The sequence below is a fragment of the Sorex araneus genome, chromosome 1 (assembly GCF_027595985.1).
Source record: "Sorex araneus isolate mSorAra2 chromosome 1, mSorAra2.pri, whole genome shotgun sequence".
Lineage (NCBI taxonomy): Eukaryota > Metazoa > Chordata > Mammalia > Eulipotyphla > Soricidae > Sorex > Sorex araneus.
The window spans coordinates 440,448,377-440,457,927 of NC_073302.1; positions in this window are offsets into that span (position 1 = coordinate 440,448,377).

Sequence of the window (9,551 nt, forward strand, 5' to 3'; positions counted from 1 at the left end):
GGCTTGGTCCCAATCGCCAAACATCCCACCTGTGATCTTCTTCTCTTACCTTTTGTGGAGATACTGGGAAACTGGGGGTAGTCACGTTCTGTATCTCTGCCACCTCCATTGGGAGACTTACCCAGGTGCTCTCCTACCCAGGTGTTTTTCCTACCCAGGTGTACTTCTTACCCAGGTGAGCTTATTACCAAGAAAGACGCGTTTGTCTTCTGGTGAGAAAAAAACAAAACAACTCCTATTGAGGAAAGGTACTGAGGACTTGGGGAAAGTTTGTGATAGCAAGTATCATTCATTACTCTTGCTAGTGCAATAGCACCAGAGGGAAAGTCAAGGCCACCCAAAGAATAATGGTCCCAGAAGAGATGGTAATTCCAGAGAAAGACGAGATTCTTAATTGAATTACAAACTTCCATTATTCTCTCTAGAAACAGTTGGGGCTAACTTGATTAAAACTAAAGCAGAGCAAAAGAATTGAGTAAGCTTACTGAAGTTAAAGTTCATTGATTACAGGAGGTTTTCAGATGAAATGCCAGAAAAATTTAAATCCCAAACAGACAAGTGTACAAAAAGAACTATAAATACAGAGCAGAAAGTTAAGCAACAGTGGGTAAATGTTACATATTCTCAAAGCTAAAGGAAAAATAGATCCTAAAAGCTATAGAAAAATATATAAAATGTATAAATTATCTATCGAGGAAAGTGAATCAACTGGGAAGTCAACTTCTTACCAATTATATTAGACACTGGGCTAGATGGAATCTGGTCTTCAGTCAGATGCTAAATGAGAAAGTTTTTTTTTTTTTTGCTTTTTGGGTCACACCCGGCGATGCTCAGGGGTTACTCCTGGCTCTGTACTCAGGAATTACCCCTAGTGGTGCTCAGGGGACCTTATGGGATGCTGGGAATCGAACCCGGGTCAGCCGCGTGCAAGGCAAATGCCCTACCCACCATGCTATCGTTCCAGTCCCTAAATGAGAAAGTTTTGTAGCTCAAATATTATATCTAACTGAAATATCAATCAAGTGCTAAGATAATCTATTTTAGAATTTGCAGAAGTGAAAGTATTAAAAGATAAGCTCCAAAGAGTGCAAAGTAAGCTACAGTAAAAGATGAAGAGAGTCAATCCAGGATTTAGTGTAACAAACCCCAAAGTTCAATAGAAAAAAAAATCCCAGGGTCTCCAGACTGATGGTTCTATAATAAACCAGAAAACAAGCAGTTCAAATTAAAGCAAGAAATAAGAGGACTCTACCCAAGAATGGGCACTGGTGAAGGGATGGGTTCTCGAACTTTGTATGGGGGAAACATGAGCACAAAAATGTATAAATCTGTAACTTTCACTAATTAAAAAATTAAATTAAATTAAAAAACATTTTAAAGGGACAGAAATATAGTACAGTTGTTATGACACTTAGCTTGCATGCAGGCAAATCCATTTCAATTGCAGCACCATGCTTGGATCTCCAACCAGGATCAAGAATTTCCTTTGAGCACAGAGCCAGGAGTAGCCTCTGGCCATGCTCAAATGTTCTGGCCTGCAGTCTATTAGCTTTAATTCCTTATTGTTATTCTCATTAGTCTAAAATTTTACTCCTTAAATTCAGTACTTTATAACATTCTGTTCCCCTTTAAAAAAAAAAAGACGACTCCACCCAGAATCCTTTGGCTGATTCCCCACTCCAGTCTCTAATAGTCCTTCTTCAGGACAGAAGTGAGCACTGTTTGCTGGGAGAGGGACTGCAGAATTCCCAAAGTCCTACTGGTGATACTCAGCCAACCAGTCTTGCTGCTTGGTGCAGGGCCCGGGGATGCAGGGTGCTTGTGCTCTGAGGTCCCAGGAATGGCCTCGACCACCCCATAAAGACTCAGGGGGCTCCAGAGCTACACCAAGTGAACCATGTGGTTCCATCAACTGGCTCATGTGACCTAACCATTGTATATTCTCCCTGGCCCTGAGATCCTATTTTAATACCATTTTTAACCAAAGAAGACATTTGGCATGTAGAAACGGATATGAAGCTGTCCAGTACTCTGGTTATATCATGTGGTCCATAGCCTGGAAACTCCTTGCTCAACAGAAAGATGCAACAGCCTGCCAATGGGTCAACTGCAGGTTCAACAAGGAGATGGCCACTTGTGAGGTTGGATAATGGTCCTGAGGATATGCGTTTTCCATGACCTAGCGGGTAATATGTTGCTTTGTACAGCCTGATACTGCCAGAATACACATTTCCAGGAATCACTGAAGATATATACTATATATATATATATATATATATATATATATATATATATATATATATATATACTCCATATAGGGCACTGGTGGAGGGATGGGCACTCGAACATTGTATGGCTGAAACATAATCATGAAACTTTGTAAGTCTGCAAAAAAATTAATTAAATAAAAGAAATAAAATCAAAGTCACAATAATAAACCATCTCATACCTGGTTATATCCTGTGATATAACCATATCTATAAAAAACTTTCATAACTCTAAAAAATTAGTTTATATAGACCACTTAAAGGAATTCACCTTCCCTTCCTACAACTTTGTGCTCATTTTAGTGCCAGTATTTCTTCTTCCATTGAGAGCTAAAGTCAGCGGGAAACTGAGTCCACTCTATGGCAGGACTCCTCTGGCTACTAAGATAACAGGCTTCAGCCGTGGAGACAGGCTGGGGGCCAGAGGGTAACGGGGGGACATTGGTGGAGAGAAGTAGACACTGGTAAAGCTATTGCTATTGGAACATTGTATGCCTGAAATTCAATCAGGTGAGTTTTAATAACTTGGTAACTTTGTGACTCACTGTGATTCAATAAAAAGAAAAGAAAAACTAGTAAAATCACAGGCTCCAAAGGTGGTCTCTCTATTGACCTGAATGAATGAATTTCTGGATCGATGGGAAATTGGTGGCTCAGACACAATGGTGATAAGGAGAGTGCTGCCATCTTTAGGGATACCTCGCGGGGTCCCTTTGTTCAATATTTTTAGTCCCTTAAAATCACAGCAACCTCAGGCATGCAGGGTCCCTGGTTCTCAGATCACTTGTGAAGGAAGGTGTGATTTTTTTTTTTTTACCTGCAAGAACTTTCATATTAGGTACTAACAGAAGGTAGAGGAAAAGTGGAAGCAGGGATCGGCTGAGCGTGACAATGACTATTAACTCAGTTCTCATGCATAGCTACAGAAGCTAGGACTGAGGCTGCCAAATGTGTTTTTCCCTCCCTTTTCAGCACATGGACGTGACATAGAAGCCCCAGTTTTTAAGGTCTTTTGAGGTCTCAATTCAAACTGAGATATAAGATGGGGATGCAGCTCAATGATCTTACTTGTGTGCACTTGTCCTGTATGTGTAAGATCCTGGGTCCGATTCCCTGCACCTTTATTTTTTAAATTTTATTTTATTTTACTTTTTGCTTTTGGGGTCACACTCAGCAGGATGCACAGGGTTCACTCCTGGCTCTGCACTCAGGAATTACCCCTGGCGGTGCTTGGGGGACCATATAGGATGCTGGGAATTGAACCTGGGTTGGCCGCTTGCAAGGCAAATGCCCTACCCGCTGTGCTATCACTCCAGCCCCAACCCTGCACTTTTAAAAGTAAGTAAACAATTCAAACCTTTATTCCAATGCCTGGAACATAGGTTTATGAATACAGCTGAAACGATTGCTTTTTCTAACCCTGTCACTCCTGCATTCACCTCCATCACCTTCACACACCAACTGAGAGTGATAACTAGGAGTAAATCTGCCGTTGCTACAGGCTACCTCCCAACTTCACAGGCTGGAGAGATAGTACAGCAGGAAGGGCACTTGCCTTGCACTTGGCCGACTGGGCTTCAATCCTCAGCTCTCCCTGTGTTGCCCAGAGCACTACCAGGAGTCATTCCTGAGTGCAGAACTAGAAGGAACCCCTGAGCACCACCAGGCATGACCTAAAATAAAAAGTTTACTTCCTGTCCTTGGGGAGTCGTAAGTGTGTTGACCCAGTTAGCAGGAATTTCCCCTCTGAGGAATAATTTAGAGACTGGGAATCTGTGGTTGTGTTTCTCAACAGTTCTGTTAGCGATTCCTCTACTCATGGACATTCACTGTAGCACTGTCATCCCGTTGCTCATCGATTTGCTCAAGCGGGCACCAGTAACGTCTCCATTGTTAGACTTGTTACTGTTGTTTTGGCATAGCAAATATGCCACAGGTAGCTTGCCAGGCTCTGCCATGCGAACGAGATACTCTCGGTAGCTTGCCGGGCTCTCTGAGAGGGATGGAGGAATCGAACCCGGGTCAGTGGCATGCAAGGCAAACGCCCAAATCGCTGTGCTATCACTCCAGCCATTAGTCAAAAAAAAAAAAAAAAAAAAGACCAAAGAGAACTCAGGTAAGGACACCTGTCTCTGACCTGGAGGGCACGGGAATCTCTGGCTAATTACTCTCAAGGTGACAGGCCTCGTATCTCGCCCTGAATTCTGCCCCCATCTTTCCCTCTTTCTTATATTATCGCCTTTCACCACACAGCTATTTCCTCAGCTCTTTCTCCCTCCATCACAGATTGCCCAGGAAAATATCTCAAGGGTCCTCCAGGCCAAGTTCCTTGGTGATTTTTAAACCTTGGGGAGAGGGAACAATGGGACTATCAAATGGTGACTGTGATTCTGAGAGGTGACCCCATGTCCTACCCTGTAGGGGAGCAGTGAATCCTGGTCTCCACTTCTCTCTTTTTTTTTCTTTTTGGGTCACACCTGGAAATGCATAGGGGTTACTCCTGGCTCTGCACTCAGGAATCACTCCTGGCAGTGCTCAGAGGACCACATGGGATGCTGGGAATCAAACCCGGGTCGGCTGTGTGCAAGGCAAACACCCTACCCGCTGTGCTATTGCTCCAGCCCCTCTACTGCTTTCTTGAGGAATCCTTTTGGCTTACTCTTGGGCTTCATTACCATGTTAGAAATTTATCCTATCCTGGGGCTGGAGCAATAGCACAGCGGGTAGGGCGTTTGCCTTGCAAGCGGGCGACCCGGGTTCGATTCCCAGCATCCCATATGGTCCCCTGAGCACCGCCAGGGGTGATTCCTGAGTGCAGAGCCAGGAGTAACCCCTGTGCATTGCCTGGTGTGACCCAAAAAGAAAATAAATAAATAAATAAATTTAAAAAAAAAAGAAATTTATCCTATCCTGTAGAGACAAGAGCCAGGAATATTGCTCCATGGTTGGAAGCCTGCCTCATGAGCTGGGGGAGAAGGCAGCTGGAATAGAGAAGGGATCACTAAGTCAATGATGGTTGGAGGGATCGCTCGGGATGGGAGATGTGTGCTGAAAGTAGATAAAGGACCAAACATGATGGCCTCTCAGTATCTGTATTGCAAACCATAATGCCCCAAAGTAGAGAGAGAGTATGGGGGAGATTGCCTGCTATAGAGGCAGGGAGAGGACTGGAATGGGGAGGGTGATATTGGGGATATTGGTGATGGAAAATGTGCACTGGTGGAAGGATGGGTGTTTGATCATTGTATGACTGAAACTCAAACATGAAAGCTTTGTAACTGTAGTTCAAGGTGATTCAATGAAAGAAAAGAAGAGAAAGGAAAGGAAAAGTAAAGAAGGAGAGGAGAGGAGAGGAGAGGAGAGGAGAGGAGAGGAGAGGAGAGGGGAGGAGAGGAGAGGAGAGGGGAGGGGAGGGGAAGGGAGGGGAGGGGAGGGGAGGGGAGGGGAGGGGAGGGGAGGGGAGGGGAGGGGAGGGGAGGGGAGGGGAGGGGAGGGGAGAGGAGAGGAGGGGAGGGGAGAGGAGAGGAGAGGAGAGGAGGGGAGGGGAGAGGAGAGGAGAGGAGAGGAGAGGAGAGGAGAGGAGAGGAGAGGAGAGGAGAGGAGAGGAGAGGAGAGGAGAGGAGAGGAGAGGAGAGGAGAGGAGAGGAGAGGAGAGGAGAGGAGAGGAGAGGAGAGGAGAGGAGAGGAGAGGAGAGGAGAGGAGAAAAAGGAAAACTATCTTCTCCTATCTCAAACCAGACAAAAATGTTTGTCAATGGATTTTCCCAAGAGACTCCTGATAAGTGACCCAGAAGTGCCCCGTCCCAGAAATAAGGCATTTGTGACCAGGATGCCCCCTCTCTGGCCTTTGGAAAGCCTGTTCTAGGTCATCATCTACCCGCTCCTACCCCAGTCACCTGGCACGACAGAGCACCTGAGTCAGGGTGCCTGAATGCTATGCCTCTTCTGACCAGCCTCTTTCACTGAAAAGAAAGAAAAATGTCATCCCCTTTGTGCCCCACTTTTTATTCATTCACTTATTTATAGCTTGACATTCTGAAATTTCCATCCAATTACTACTGAAAAAATTCATTTGATGGAAACCCTTTAGCACTCAGCTCTTTATGGTTAGGTAACAGGGAGAGTGAGCCAGATTTAACTGTTCCTTCAGAGCCTCTGGCCAGACTCTGGCAGGAATGTGGCAATACCCTTGCCCCCCAAAGCCGCCCCAAACCTTTCCTGTGAGGAAGGCAACTCTCGCTGGGGGGACTGTCAGATGGGCTGCTGAGAGGAAGAACCCAGCGCACTTGCTATCACATTATACCAACTTCACTGCTTGTGTGTTGTCTCTCTGCCAACCAGTTTCCTCACAGCCTCTTTCTGAGATTATTTGGTGGCATTTAGCAGATGGGAAAGCCTGAGATCATGGAGAAAGGCACACATCAAAATTACACACAAACGCGAGAGAGACCCAACAAACACAGTCGTAATGGCCTTGATCATTTATTTACAAAAACATGAAATTGTTTCCATTTGGAAAGCAGAAAATTATGACTGACGAAAACTTCTATTACTAACATAGCAGATTAAATAGAAATAGGCACATAATTAAATAACCCCAATGCTCTAATAAATGTAAATAAATGACAGAAAATGTTCATTCAGTTCAGATGGCATTGAATTCACCATCCTTACTACCTCTACTTCTGAAAAAGAGAGAATTACTCTAATAAAATGTTCATAAAAGGAAAATTCTGTTGACATTACTCTGGGTATTTGGAATCTAAAGCGTTCACCAGTGAAAAACACTGAAAATCTTAAATTTCCCAGTCAGATAAGAAAGGAAAATGGAAAATAGGAGGGAACCTCAATTTTTAGTGGTGAGGGGAGTCAATCCTTGAACTATTAACAATTGCAAGAAAAGTTACTGCAAATTAGAAGATATAAAAAGCCAGAATATGTCCCTCTGTCAATATGCTTGAAGCCAATTATAGAATGCATAGCTTCTCATAGGAAACTTGTTTACGTGCCATGATTATTGATGTTCAGAATTAATTTCCTAAAATCAAAATGTGTTGCTCTACCCCATCCTAATCAGCTACCTCTCCCAATTCCTCCAAAATTCAAATTAAAGAAAATGATGGCTCTTGGAGGCCATTAGGAATAATTATCCTTCCTACAATCTATAATTTGTTGGTGGATAATTAAGTGATGTAACAATAGAATAATTAGGCTTGTTTCTCTATCTGTGTTTGTGTGTGGCCTACTCATGCCATACTTGCTAAATTATATTTTTAAGCAGCCTATTAAAACGAGTCGACTCCATAAATGTCATAGCTTGAAAATATTTGGATAATTGCAGTGTATGTGGTACTCAAAATTGATTTTTGGTTTTTCCTATAATACTGGGGGAAAGTATTCAATAAAAGATTTTATGCCAACTTGTTTCAATAGGGGTACACAAGATTGGAAGATTAGCCAGCAAGCCTGACATGGAAATCATAGACTTTCCTCAAAATCATACAAGTAAAGATTTATTTACAAAGCAGAATAAATGTGATGAAAGAAAAACAGTCATAGTCTTCTGTGAGCAAATATAAAGGGAATTCAGAAGGCTTCTCTGAAAAATAAGCTTTCAGCTGAGATTATTTTTCTTAAATTGTGGTAAAACCATAACTTTATATTTATCATTTTACCCACTTACATTAATTTTTTAAATGCCCTAATAGCTTTGTGATCATCACTGCTGCCTATACTCAAAACTTTTATATCTCTCCCAACAAAAATTCTTTTTTTCCAAAATCTGGTAGCTCTATTCTATTTTCTGTCCCTTTTGAATTGACTTTTCTTTAAAACCCATAAAACTGGACTTCAACAGTATTTGTCCTCCTATATCTTTCTCGCAAATCACAATAGTAACAAAGCCCACACAGGTAGCATATATCAAGATATAATAAATTTTCTTGATTCACCAATATTTTATAATCTATCATTGTATCACTGTCATCCCATTGTTCATCGATTTGCTCGAGTGGGCACCAGTAATGTCTCCATTCTGAGACTTGTTACTGTTTTTGGCATATTGATTATGCCATGGGTAGCTTGCCAGCCTCTGCCATGGGGGCAAAATACTCTCGGTAGCTTGCCAGGCTCTGGGCTCTCCGAGAGGGGCAGAGGAATAGAACCTGATTGGCCCCATGCAAGGTGCAACCCGCTGTGCTATGGCTTCAGCTATATATACATTTATTTATCAAATAATCAAAAAAAAAAGCATGAGTTGTTCTCATGCTTTGTTTACTGTGATTAGTACTGCTCTGAATATTGGTAAACTGGTATCTATTCTGTAGCACTGCACTGTCGCTCTGTTGTTCATCGATTTGCTTGAGCGGGCACCAGTAACGTCTCCATTGTGAGACTTGTTACTGTTTTTGGCATATCGAATACGCCATGGGTAGCTTGCCAAGCTCTGCCGTGCGGGAAGGATACTCTTGGTAGCTTGCCGGGCTCTCCGAGAGGGACGGAAGAATTGAACCCGAGTCGGTCGAGTGTAAGGCAAATGCCCTACCTGCAGTGCTAGCCCTTGATTTCCACTCTGCTAGTTAAGTTAAATGCCTGAAACTTAAATTAAGATCACATAGTACTACTGTTTAACTTTCTATAAAGACATCAAACTGTCTTCTACCAATGCTGCACCATTTTTTATTCCCACCAGCAGTCCACCAGAGTTGCAATTTCTCCACATCCTCATCAATTCTTATTATTTTCTGCTTTTAAAATTGTATATATCATGTTAGGCTTGAAGTAGTATCTCATTATGAGTTTATTTGTGTTTTCCTTATGACAAATGATGTAGAGCACCTTTTCATGTGCTTATCAGATATTTGTATCTGTTCTTTTATGAAAACTCTGGATTCCTTCTCTCACTTGAGTGAAACGTGATACTCCTAGGATAGCTCATCAGCTCCTCCATCAGCTAGATAATCAGTAAATATTTTCTCCTGTTCTGTAGATTACATGTTTGGTTTCTTGATAGTATCATTTAGTATACAGTAAATTTGATGTTGATGTTATGTCCATGAAATCACAAAGATTTCCTCCAAATTTTTCTTTCAAGAGTTTTTCTAGTTTATTTTTAAATTTATTTTTGTAGCATCACTGTGAGACATAGTTTCAAAGTTGCCCATGATTGGACTTCAGGCGTACAATGTTACAACACCCATCGCTCCACCAGCACACATTTCCCACAGCAAAGTCCTCGTCCTGCCTCTACAGCAAACACCTCTCTCTCTCTCTCTCTCTCTCTCT